The following is a 14,507-nucleotide window of genomic DNA, read 5'->3' as shown; positions in this document are numbered from 1 at the left end:
AGGTTATATCGCTCTCGCACGTGATCGCTTAGTAAAAGCTACACGATCATTTAGGTCGATTGCTTGTGTTCACGATCATTTAGGAAAACTTGAGCTATTGTGTAGGCTCTCATTAACTATACGATTGGCAGTGTACAACTTTGTGAAGCGATAACCCGATACTTTTGCAAAATGAAAACTATTTTCATTTTATTCCTCAGTTATGAAAACTAAATGCAACCTTCCACATTCATGTACGGTTATGGAGAAAACCACTAACAATTATCTCATAATTGTTTAATTATAAATAAATATAATAACAAACTTATCATATTTATAACCTATAGTTTTAATATCACATCATATGCAACATTTAAACCATAGTCCTTTTCTCCTCCACGAGATATAATTTATATCATTTTCCTCCAATTAATGTATCTCATACATCATGTCAACTATATCATATATAATCGACCAGTTTAATCATATCATATATAATCAAACTCCCTCTTGTCAATTTGAACACTTCAAACCGACCCAAAAACTTATTCTCAACTTGAATCAATTGAGCTACCAATGGAACCTTATGAACTTGTGGCTTGAAGCTCCAACGGTATATGAATAGCTGATTAAACTCTTTAGCCATGAGATCCACCATCTGTTAACTACTAGGCACTCCACTAAAGGCTGACAGTTGCACTCTTCTTACCATAGATATATTTAGGTTTCCATCGGATATAACCAATTAACAATACGATAACCCTTCACAGATGCTCGTAAGTACAGTTCAATCAATTTACCGTTTTGCCCTTGTAGTTACATCTAACTCATTAAGTACCACTGATCCCTCTAACAATACAACTTAGTCCTACTATGTGTGGACCCTCTCGGGCCATGAGAAGGTGTGTGGCACCACATCGTTCAAGCCCCGGAATCAGCCCTTAAGGGAGCAATCTATCTACTTACCCCTACTTCGGAGAAGGAGTGAATTCCATCTTGTGTAGCTGAGTTCCCAGCTCCCAAATCAGACGAATCCCCAAAGTGGTAGGTTTGAGTTAGAAATCTGGCCACTTGCACCCATGCAAATCAAAAGACTGCCCTCAAAGACAGGAGTTCCCAACTCACTTAGGATTAAAGTCATGTTACCTATGGTCATCCTAGTGAAATGTGTCATGAACGACGTTATATAACGAGACTAATGACACTTCATGGTCCGATCTTATACAAACTCCTTTGTATAGAACGCCCCCGCTCGCATTTTCCACATGAATGATCAAGATCAAACCATTTGTAGCATGTCACAACACTTATAACAATCTACAAAGAAAGTTGCATCCATAGTGTCACCAGGATAAGATTTCCCTCCTATATTCATATACTACAGACCATTTTGGTCATCACTTAAGGCATGAACCTCCTGTATGTCTCCACATATATGCTTAAGTTACAACGACAGCTAGGGAGCTTAGTTTATTAGTTTGTGATAAAGCAATTATAACATCTCATGTTTCATAGACAAGAGTGAAGAAAATATCATATATTATTACATCACAAGCGTTTGTTCAATACAATGTTTACAAACTACAGGACCCAACGAGAGTTTATGGCAGCAACCCCAACAGTTTTTGGGATTGATCATTTAGATTTAATGCTTTGAATTTACAAATAGGTTTGCAAGGGTCCCTGTTTTGGGCATAACTTTTGCGATCAAGTTGTAATTTACTGTTTCTGAGTCGTTCGTGATTATTTCGGTTAAAATCTGTAGAAAACAAGGCAAAAAACAGAGGAAATTCGAAGGAGATCACAACTATACAGTGCCTACTGTATAGTAGCGTTGCAACATCGTGATTAGGCGGGCGAACAAAAAATTCCGTAGCATTGCAACGCTGTGACCTAGCATTGAACGCTCTGAGAGGGAATTTTTTTTCGATTCGCACCTGATTCAGTTCATATCTCAGTTGGTTCGCATTCGGTTTAGTTGGTTCGAGTGATTCATGGTCGGTTCGGGTGTTGGGCAGTTCGGTTCGTATAGTTCAAGACTCGGCTCACTTGTTTCGAACCGGTTTGCATATTAATTTGTAATAGTTAGCTGTTTTAATTAATTAAATTAATATAAGTGTTATATTAATTTAATTAATTAATTAGGTGTCCAATTCCGATCCAATAGTTTTTTTTTTTTTAATTATGCATTTAATGTATGATTCTTATTTATTATTATATATCTGAAGCTTTTGAAAAGTTCAAAGAGTTTAAGACTGAAGTTGAAAATGCATTAAATAAAACAATTAAGACATTTCGATATGATCGAGCTGGAGAGCTTTTGGATTTTACATTCCAAAACTATTTGATAGAACATGAAATTTTATCCCAACTCTCAGCATTTGGTACAAATAAGCAGAATGGTGTATCAGAAAGGAGAAATCGAACCCTGTTCGACATGGTTCGATCTATGATGAGCTATAGTTCCCTACTAGACTCGTTTTGAGGTTATGCAATACAAACTGCAACTTATATTTTGAACTGTATTCCATCTGAGATTGTTACAAGATCACCTTTGGAATTTTGGAATTATCATAAAGCTAATTTACGCCATTTCAGAATTTGGGCTTTTTGAGCACATTTGGTTGAGGCAAATCCTAAGAAATTGGAATCTCGTTCAAAATTGTGCCTATTTGTATGTTACAGTAAAGGAATGAAAGGTGGTTATTTCTACGATCCTTAAAAAAATTAAGTGTCTGTGTCGAAATGCTACAATTTTAGAAGATGACCACATAAGGGAGCATAAACCCCACAGTAAGATTGTGTTGAATGAACTTTCCAAGGAAACTACTGAACCTTCAATAAGAGTTGTCTAAGAACCCAACACCTCAACAAGGAGTTGTTGAAGTTGGTTCATCTAGTAAGTCAAATCCACCTCAAGTTTTGAAGAAACCTCGATGTAGTGGGAGGGTTGCGAACCTGTCTGTCTGTTTTATGGATTTTAATAGAAATCCTAGCTATGGTAGCTGATGGAGTTGTTGAGGATCCATTGTCTTACAAGAAGTCAATGGAGGATGTTGACAAAGATGAGTGGAACAAAGCTATGGATCTCGAAATGGAGACTATGTACTTCAATTCTGTTTGAGATCTTGTAGATCAACTTGATGATGTTAAACCTATAGGTTGCAAATGGATCTAGAAGGAAAAACGGGGTGCTGATGGGAAGGTGAAAACCTTCAAGGCTAAACTTGTGCAAAAGGTTATACCTAAGTTGAGGGAGTTGACTATGAGGATACTTTCTCAACTGTTTCCATGTTGAAGTCTATGCGGATCCTCCTGTCCATTGCCTCATATTATAACTATGAGATTTGGCAAATTAACGTTAAGATTACTTTTCTGAATGGCAATCTTGAGGAGACCATTTATATGGAGCAGCCTGATGGATTCATAACCCAAAGTCAAAAGGAAAATATTTTGAAGCTTAATCGATCCATTTATGGATTGAAGCAAGCTTCTCGATCATGGAACATAAGATTTGATACTGCGATCGTATCAAATCTTATTGCTTTGATAAAAATGTTGATGAGTTGTGTGTTTACAAGAGAATCAACAATAGTTCAATAGCTTTTCTAGTGTTGTATGTAGACGGCATCCTACTCATTGGGAATGATATAGGTCTACTGACTGAAATTAAGAATTGGCTAGCGTCTCAATTCCAAATGAAAGATTTGGGAGAGGTGCAGTTTGTTCTGGCAATCAGATCTTTATAGATCGAAAGAACAAAAACACTAGCCTAGTCCCAGGCGTCGTAAATTGACAAAATGCTTGTTAAATTTTTTATGCAGAACTTCAAAAGGGGTTTACTCTCTTTCAGACATGGAGTTATATTGTCTAAGGAACAATATCCTCAGACACCTCAAGAGGTTAAGGAAATGATACGGATCCCTTATGTATCAGCTATTGGTAGCATGATATATGCGATGTTATGTACTAGACCTGATATCTGCTATTCGGTGAGGATAGTCAATAGATATCAATCTAATCCAGGATTTGATCACTGAACCGTCATTAAGAACATCCTCAAGTATCTATGGAGAACAAGGTATTACATGCTCGTGTATGGTTCTAAGGATTTGATTCTTATAGGATATACGGACTCTGATTTCTAGACTGATAAGGATTCTAGGAAATCCACATCAGGATCCATGTTCACTCTTAACGAAGGAGCAGTAGACTGGAGGGGCACCAATCAGGGGTGCATTGTTGACTCCACCATAAAGGCTGAGTACGTTGTAAACCTGCTAAGGAAGCTGTGTGGCTTAGAAAATTTTTGACTAATCTGGAAGTGGTTCTAGACATGTCAAAGCCTATCACCTTTTATTGTGATAATAAGGGTTTTGTGGCTAATTCTTGAGAGCCTTGGAGTTACAAGTGTGAAACTCGTATTTCAATTTCCCTACTTAAGCAAGAAATTAAAGGAAATTAACTAAGTGTAAGTTTAATCCTATGTTAAAGAGAAGGAAATTCTAAGTGTAAATAGATTTGTTAAGTAGCTTTAAGATAAGCCTTAACTAGTAAAAGTTTGGCTAAGTATAACCCATGCGTTAGAGGCTAGAAAATTGGCTAAGTGTTGTGCCATGCATTGGACATGCTCATTTGAGAGGTTATTTAGGCGTTGAAGGAGCTAAGGTATGGTCAAGAGAAACGCTATGCGTGGGAAGGCATGCAGCAACCAAGGTCTTGAGAGGTTAGCAAAGCATGCGACAGCCTCAAGTGTGCGCGAGCAGTAGGCGCTAGGCGTTGGAGTTGCACACACTAGACAATCGTGTAACAAATGAGCAGCGCTATACGATGAGGTAGATGATCGTGTAACAAATGAGTGGCGTTATACGATGATGTAGGTGATCATCTAGCAAATGTATAGAGCTAAGCGATGTGGTAGGCGATCATACGGCACGGTGCAGCGATAAACGATGCAGAGAGTCATGCTAAACGATAGCGCTATGCGATGGGCGATAGCAGTAAGCAATGGGGTGTTGGCACTGCACGATCGGCATCAGCGCTAGACGATGACGCTAGACGATGGATGTAGGTGCTAGACGATAGCCATGCTGCGCTACACGATGGGCATCAGCGCTACACTAGCGAGATCTACACGATGAACAAGAGTTGTACGGTAGGCTGTGTGCTATGCTAGGCATAGACACTATGCATTGGGTTATGCGTTGGATGCTGAGCGGCAACAATACTAGACGATGAGCTAGGTAATGAACGGAAGAGCTAGACGATGAGCTAGGTGAAAAGACAAGCCATGGTGGATGCATGGTGAAATGTCTTTGCGTTACTAAGGCTAGCGGTACATAAAGCTTATGAGGTTAGTTTGCATTGGTTTTGAGCAAGAAACTAAGGACGTTGGCAAACAAGGACATGCTAGCGTTAGTCATAAGGGATGCATTAGCAAGAGGCTAGGTGATGGTAAGATATACCATGAGGCGTTGAGTTGAGACCTAGCTTAACCCAAAGGATATTATGCGTTGGTGATGTGTTATGTGCTAAGGACATCCGAGGGCATATGGGCACATAGGACAAGGCTTGAGCAAATAGTATGCATTGGAAGAGTGTTGGTCATAATCCTAGTTGAGCGCATGAGCCAAAGGTAAGCCATGCGAGAGAAAAGGACATGAGGCCAAGGACTTGCAATGTCTTGCGTATGGCTTAAGTGATGCATTGATAAGGAAGCCATGGGCTGAAGATGACTAACTGAGAAAGGGTTAAGTTTAAGTTAGTAGAAGGTGGACATCATGCAAAGGAAGTGTGCATGAGGAGGACAACTCAAAGTAGGAGATGGATGCACCAAAGAGCTTGCAAATCGGTTAGGTTGAGTTGGATGAAGGAGAAGCTAACACTTCAATCTGAAGGTGGCAAGGAGCTGCGTTGGCATAGGGAAGAAAGGATGCTTGGACATGCAGCCATGTAGGAGGTGTCGGCCTTGGAAGGACTTTGAATGCCTATAAATAGGGCTAAGGACTTCTCTTCATATCATAGCTTGAATTCTCTTCAAAAGGACATTAGGAAGAGTGTATGAGGGCTGATTGGGAGTAGACTATGCGTTGATGAAGGAATGCATGCGTTGGTAGCAAGACCATGCGTTGGTCAAGAGGTTCCAAGAGGAGAGGATGCTGTCAAACAGGAAGGTCTGGAAGTAGCATCAACTTGGGACGAAGAGTTCTTCCAAAGTACTCGTGCGTTTGGAGTGATTTCAAAGGCACTCAAAATCTGAGAGAGTCTAGTTTTAGAGGTGGGGCTGTTAGAGAAGAAAAACCAAGGAATCAGGCTGGAGAGTCAGGAAAAGATAGAATGGTCGAGCTCTCAGGTAAGCTTGGATCAGTCTTAATGATTTGAGAATTCCGGCTTAACAACGAAGAGTTATGAGCTAATATTTTAAGGTAAGCTTCTTGAGACAATTTAGAACATGTTTTCAAAAGGAAGTATCTTAAAATAAGGTCTGGAACTATGAGTAATCTAAGCTTATAATTGAATCTGGAATTTAGGGTTCCAAAAGGGAAACCAAGGATACGTAAGGAACTTCGGAGAGGAAAGTTCCTTACCAAAAAAGGTGAGTGGTTGTTCCATCGTTTACATAGGAAATGGGATTTATATAGGTTGTAAGAAATATTGGGATGACCGAAAAATGTGTTTTTTCTGGATTTGATTGTTGTTGTTGTCACAATGTGTGTATATTTACATTACGAAATGGGATTTATACCCGGAACATCTGGTGTGTCATTGTGTTGGAACAGGGATTATACCCGAGATATTGTTAGCATGCTTTATGGAGCTTGGTTAGGATTGTCAGAGGATTATCAGTGTATCTGAATGGGATTGTCAACGTACCCAAACATGTCTAACAAGAAATGTCGACATCACAGTCGACAGGTTATAGGGTAATTGAGCTTGTGTCACGTTGGTCATCGCGCGGGTTATTTATACAAGAAGTACCAGGGAAAGATACATAATCATGTTAGGGTTGTCCAGTTGACAGGCTGGGGAGATTACATTTTGTTATGTGATTATTGTTGATTGTGGAATTGTTTTCCCAAAGATGAATTTCTGAAATCAAACTTATGTTTGTATAAAGTTTTCACTCACTGAGCTTTGTAGCTTACGTTTTCCATATTTTATCTCTTCTCCCCCTCTCCCCCTAGCAGAGGTTAAGGAGTTCCAAGATTCTACTAAGATCAAGATCTGCTACAAGCCACAGGCACTCTTTCGGTCTTTAGAATTGTTAATGTAAACTTTGTAACTACGTCTGAGAGTTGTATAAATGTTGTGTTGTTGGTAATGAAATGAGTTAGTCAAATAATTGTTGATTACATCTTTGGCTTAAAGTTTACTGAGAGTAAAGAGGTTCAGGTGGGCAGTAGGTATCACAAAAGTGTGGAATGTGCGGTCCCTCACGCCTCTCCTCGTGTCCAGGAGGCGGGCGCGGGGTGGGGTGTGACAACAAGCACGGGAAACATATAGAGTGGAAGTATCATCTCATCCAAGAGATTGTGCATCAAGGGGATGTGATCGTCATGTAGATAATTTGGAGCACAACGTTACTGATCTATTTACAAAGGCCCTTACGGCTAATGTGTTTGAGGGTCACCTATAGAGTATAGGTCTACGAGACAAACCACATTTAGTCTAGGGCAAGTAGAAGATTTTGTACTAGGCACGTGCTATGCCCTGGTTTATTGGTTTGTGTACTTGTATATTAATATGACTTTTATATTGTACACCCATTAGCTTTAGGTCAAATGGGAAATTATTGGGATTGATGTCCTAAATCTCGTAAGGTTCTGTAGTTTGTCATTGTATTGTACAAACATTTTATTTATTTAATAAAATATAAGATGTTTTATTTGACATTTAGTAGCATTAAACCTACAAACCAATAAACTAACATCCAACGTTATCATCTGTAGCTTAAACATGTATGTAGAGACATACAGTTGGATCAAGTTTAACTGATAACCTAAATGGTCTGTAGTAGATGGATAAGATTGGGTACCTTATCCTAGTGACACTATGGATATGACCTGCTTAATAGATGTTACAATTGTTGTAAGGTGCTACAAATGATCTGCTCATGATCATTCATATGGAGACATGTGAGCGGGGATATTCTATACAAAGGAGTTTGTATAATACTAAACCATGAAATGAATAGTCTCATTATATAACATCGTTCACAATTGAGAATTACATTTCACCAGGACGACCATAACTAACATGACCTAAATCTTGAGTGAGTTGTAAACTCTTGCCTATGAAGGCAGTAATTTGATTTGTATGTGAGAGTAGACAGATCCCGACTCAACAAGCCTACCATTTTGGGGATTCGTTTGATTGGGGAGTTGGAAACACAGCTACACAAGACGAAATTCACTCCTTCCCCGATGTTGGGGTAAGTAGATAAATTGCCCTTTAAGAGCTGATTTCGAGGCTTGAACAATGTGTCGTCACACCCTCTCTTGGCCCTAGAGGGGTTTGGTCATAGTTGGACTATGACTTATTGTTCATTAGAGGGATCAATGGTACTTAAGGAGTTAGATGTAACTATAGGGGTAAAACGATAATTTTGGCCCAACTTTACTTACGAGCAATTTATGAAGGGTCATTGCACTTTTGATTAGTTATGTTCAATGGACACAGAAATATATCTATAGTGCGAAGAGTGCAACTATTGGTCTTTAGTAGAGTGCCTGACAGTTAATTGATGTTGAATAATTTAATCAAAAGAGTTTAATTAATTATTCAAGTACCATTAGAGTTTCAAACTACAGGTTCATGAGGTCCCCTCTATAGCCCAACAAGGATTAAATGAGAATCCATTTTTTATTAATTTGAATTGTTCAAATTATTTGAGAAAATTAATTATATGTGATATAATTAATTTAATTTAATTATATAACTAATATAATGGTGTGTGTTGTGTGCCTCGCATGTTGTGTGTGTGTGCGTGTGTGTGTGCATGTGTGCTGTGTGCACTTGTGTGCGTGTGTGCGTGTGTGCATGTGCGTTGTGCATTGTTGCCAATGTGTGTGTGTGTGTGTGTGTGTGTGTGCATGTGTGCGATCGCTGTGTATGTGTGTTGTGTGTGTGTGTGTGTACGCGCGCACGTGTGTATGCGTGGTTGTTGTGTGTGTTCATGTGTGCGTGTATGTGTGTGTGCGTGCGTGCGTTCTGTGTTTATGTGTGTTGTGTGCGGTGTGTGTGCGTGTGTGCGTGTGTGCGTGGGTGTGCTGTGTGTGCGGTGTGTGCGCGCGCCGTGTATGTGTGTTTGTGTATATGTGTATGTGTGTGTACGTCGTGCATGCGTTTGTGTGTGTGTGTGCATGTGTGCGTCGTGCATGTGTGCGCGTGTGTGCGTGTGTGTGTAATGTGTACGCGTGCGTGTGGGCGCGCGCGTGTATGTAGTGTGTGTGCGTTGCGTGTTGGTGCGTGCGTGTGTGTGTGCGCACGTGCCGTGTGTGTGTGTGTGTACGCGAGCGCGGTGTGTGACATGTGTGCGTAGTGTGTGTGTGCGCGTGCACGTGTGTTGTGTGTCGTGCGTGTGTATGCGTGTGTGCGTGTATACGTGTGTGCGTGTGTGCATGTGTGTGGCGCGCGCGTGTATGTGCATGTGTGTGGTGTTGTGTGCTGTGTGTATGTGTGCACGCGCGTGTGTGTGCGCGTGTATGCATGGTGTTATGTGCATGCATGCTATGTGTGTGTGGCGCGTGCATGCTGCATGTGTGGCGTGCATGCGTGCGTGGGTGCATGTATGTGTGTGTGTGCGCGTGCGTGCATGTGTTTGTGTGTGTGTATGTGTGCGTGTGTGTGTGCATGTGCATGCGTCGTGCGTGTGTAGTATATGTGCGTGTGCGTTTGTGCATGTGTCGTGTGTGTGGGAGTGTGGCGCGTGTGTGCGTATGTGCAGGGCCATGGGCGGTGCGTGTTCATGTGCGTGTGCGTGTTGTGTGTTGTGTGTGTTGTGCGCTTGTGCGTGTGTATGTGTGTGTGCGTGTGTGCGTGTGTGCGTGTGTGTGTCTTGTGTGTGTGTGTGTGTCTGCTAATGCTTATTTTTGTGAAATGAAATTATGGATGATATGCGATGGTGAATTTGCATTGAGAACTCAAGTTTCCTCAGCGGAATCCAAGTGTAAATTCTACTGAATTTCCTGGTAAGTCCAGGGTCGAACTCAAGGACTTGTGAAAACAGGTTGCGTTGGTAATTTTTATGAAAAAATTGCGGTAACCGGATAAGTAGATAAATTGTTGGGATTGTTGTTTGCGATGATAAAAGCATAACAAATGCGGTGGAGTTTGAAAAGAGTTGATTAAATGGGAAATGCGATGAGTATGCGGTGAACGGGTTGAGAAAAGTTTCGGCTAACACTTCCTAGGATGCGTTCATGCTATGCGATCATGCAACATGCATACAACAGTAAACCACCTCTCGGTGCGAATTCCACGGCTTCTAAGGCTAGAACGTATGCGATATATGCGCTAAGAGAGTGAACAGATATGGAAATAGAACTTCCATTATATAAATATAAAGATGAAGTACAAAATAACAATGCAAGTATAGAATAAAGGGCCTGGTAGCAATCTCTTGTTGCCCCGGCTTTTACACTACTTTTCTACTCGTGTTCAAAAGATAATCTCGCTCTCGCGAGAGTCGGCCCGCTCTCTACTTCTACGCCTCAAGGTTCTCTCTCGAGTTGCCCTGAGCGATCTCCGGCGTCACCACTCTCTCTTGCTTCGCCATAAAACGAAAAAAAACTATGAACAAAGACGAGCTGAGCTCCTAATTCGTAAACTCGTGAACTAATTTACTGATCAACCCCTTTTCTAAAGGCTGCCCTTGGTATTTATAGAACATCCAAGAAGAAAGGCAACTTCTCTCTCATGATTGTACAGATGGGACGGCTTTAATTCCTGACTGATGCGCCGATTTTAGTTTTAAACAACAAGCAAGGTTCAAGTCCATGCGATACTACTTCTAGATATGCGTTAATAATGAATGTTCTTGTAGTTTCCTTGCGTTGGAACCAAGTATAATTCTACCGCAAGTTTCTCGGTATGATCCGAGGTCGAACACAGGGGTTTTTCAATTTATAAAAGAGTTTTGTGTACAAGTAATTAAACATGCGATAAAGTACAGTAAAGCGGTAAAAATGCGATAATAAAATAAATTGCGATAAAGTAAATCTAAGCTAGCAGGGATCTAAGAACAGAGCTTCACGGCGGGGATTTGGCAGAATTGCACTGAGACTCACCTCTTAGCCTTGTCTCTTCTCTTCCCTGATTTCTTCCGATCAGTACTCACCTCAGCCTCTCTCTCAATAATCAATTAGCCCTCGTATCAAGTATACCCATATCAAGTATATCCTCCCTGAATTCTATGGGGGTATTTATAGGTGAAAAGCTTTGACTCTTGGCTTGTGGACCCCACTTATTGTTATGGAAATTTCGAAGATGGAGGAATAAATATTCCTTCTGTTATGCAATCAGACCGTCAAATCTGCACAACGGTTGGTTGTACACGTGTTGCAATCCTCCGCATTTGCATTGCTCAGCTGCATCTTTTGATTGGGTGCTCGCATGCAATATTGTTTTTATTACCGCATGCGGTTGAAATTCAGCTCGGGATCAACTGTCGCATTGCAGCATCATTGCGTTAATTGTCTCTTCATTGTTGATTGACGGGCGCAATGTGACAGAGATGCATTGTTCAGTTTCTCGTTGAGCCTTGATCGCAAGCAGTGACTTGGTTTCCTGCAAAACAGAGTAGAAATATCCTCTTCTACCATCGTAATGATGTTAGTGGGTGTATTTGCGATAATTTATATTTATTGTATTTCTGAGCTAGTTTTCATACAATCGACGCATATTCCTTCTCTTTTGGTCGCAATATCTGAATAAGGCAGCATAAATAACTTGTATTTCTACAAGTTATCACACTCCCAAATTTAGATATATGTTTGTCCTCAAGCATATCTTCTACTAAGGTAATAATGCTCAATTCCTATCCTATATTTTTGCGTTGATTGGTTGCTCGAATGTTACACTTAGGCACATTTCTTAACAACGCAATTTCCTTCTATCCTTCTTAATTCTTAACAAAGCTCTACTTTATTCTTCTATATAACAAAATTCTGCTCAAATATGCTTTTCTAGTTTTTTAAAATAGAATGTTTATCTCTTCTTTGTCAAAACAACTTGATATGTCTATATGCGGTGGTCAAACTTTGCATCATTTATTTGAGACTGATGGTCATGGTTACACTCTTCGTTTTGGCTTGTTCCCACGGGTGTCATGCGAACATCCAACTACGGTTGTGTGCCAATTTCAACTTTACTTATGATATTCAGAAGAGTTGTCTCTTGCATTCTTTTATTTTTCTTTCTATTTCATTTATTTTCATACTGCATTGTTCTTGGAAACTCACCTTCATTTTAGCTTGCTCCTACGGGTGTCATACGAACATCCAACTACGAGCAGACTCCTTTCACAACTAAACTCTTAATATGTTGGGATTATTTTTGAGGTTTTCCCTTGCGCTGACATTGAAGTTTTGTATAACAAATATTTTTTTTTCTTTTTTGGAAATATGAATGCATTTTCTTGAAGATCGCATATTCTTGATCTTATATGCTCAGACCTTCCCCACCCCCAAATTTAAAGATGAACAAGGGCCTCATTGCGTTGTTTGGGTCGGCTAGACAAACACTTAGAATAAAAATTTCAAAAAGAATGTTTGAGCAAAACTTTGAAAGATAAAAGGTAAGGTACTGGTAAACTAAGAATTAACTAAGTGTTGGTCAGAATTTACAAAGTATGGGAAATGTTTCTAAGTACAAACATATATTACATCATGGCAGCGCAATGAAGAACGCAGAAAATAAAAGATTAGACATCGCAAATATTGTCAAAGGATGATAAAGAAAAAGGCATAGGCAAAAATGAGTGAATACATACTCATTTGTATTGAATATTAACAAAGTATACAAATAATTAAAAATTAACGCAATACAAAATTATTGCCTATACAAAGAATCAAAGAATTGAGAAGTTATCTTTTTTAATCTGATTCAGATGGGTGCACGCTAAAAGTTAACACTGCGCTTCTAATAACGCAAATACATTTTTGTTGAGGACGGGCAACAACGCAAGCACTCCCGAAACACATCCCTTAATTCAACGCATTTCTGGAGGATCAGGCGCACGGCATTTCTACCAGCGCATCATTACCTCAACATAGTGCCTTTTCACTAAGGATAGGAAAAGAACACATACATGCGCAACACACCCCTCAACGCAATGCATTTGAGTGTAATGGACGCAAGTTGTCTCTTGTTAACACACAATGCACCCATCATCGCGTTACATACCAAATTTTATTTAATTTTCCTGTTTAAGTCATAAAAAGCACAAGTCGAAAGACTTTGCAGTATCTAATGTTTCATCCAATCATTCAAAAAATTAAAGAACGGCGCTACTAATGTATACAAATTAAAGGAATGAAACATGACGTGAAAAATTAAATTGAAGATAATTACAGAAAGCATTAAATGCTACTTCTAAAAAGTAGTAAATAACGTGATTTAGAAAGTAGTAAAAGAAAACTATAAAGAAAGCAAGTAAACATAGATAGGGATGCTGATTAAAAGAAGTTCTCAGAATTACCGCAATCGCTTCCCCCGCAAGTGGTTTAATCCTGCTTGCCCAAGTCAATGGTGTCCATGCGTCACTCAAATTTTCCTCCGTAGTATGGCTTAATCCGTTGACCATTGACTTTAAACGCGTTGTTCTCGTCTAAAGTTGTTAGTTCCACTGCATCGTGAGGAAAGATAGTCTTGATTTTGAACGACCCAGACCAGCGAGATTTCAACTTTCCTGGGAACAATCGCAAATAAGCATTAAATAGTAATATTTGTTGACCTTCGGTGAATGTCCGGTCATTTATGCATCATCATGCCACTTCTTGGTTTTCTCCTTATAGATCTTGCATTTTCATCGGCGTCCCTTTGCCATTCGACCAACTGATTCAATTGTAGCTTCTGGACTTTCCCCGCACTTGCTAAATCAAACTTCAGCTTCTTGCATGCCCACATCGCCTTATGTTCCAACTCGAGCGGTAGATGACAAGCCTTTCCAAAGACCAAGGCATATGGGGACATGCCAATTGGTGTTTTATAGGCAGTTCAGTATGCCCACAGTGCTTATCAAGCTTAGGTGACCAATCCTTCCTGAAAGTATTGACTACCTTCTCCAAGATAGTTTTGATCTCTCGGTTAGAAATCTCTTCCTGCCCATTAGTCTGCGGGTGATAAGCAGTCGCAACTCAATAGCTGACATTAAATTTAGTCAACGGGGTGGCAATTATGCGGTTGATAAAGTGAGAGCCCTCATTACTGATTAAGGCTCGTGGCTTCCCATATCGAGCAAAAATATTCTTCTTAAGAAACTTTGCCACTGTGGCTGCATCATTCTTGGCACATGCGATAGCCTTTAC

Source organism: Benincasa hispida, chromosome 8, assembly GCF_009727055.1.
Source record: "Benincasa hispida cultivar B227 chromosome 8, ASM972705v1, whole genome shotgun sequence".
Lineage (NCBI taxonomy): Eukaryota > Viridiplantae > Streptophyta > Magnoliopsida > Cucurbitales > Cucurbitaceae > Benincasa > Benincasa hispida.
The sequence above is the reverse complement of the archived record's forward strand: the minus strand, read 5'-3'. Positions refer to the sequence as shown.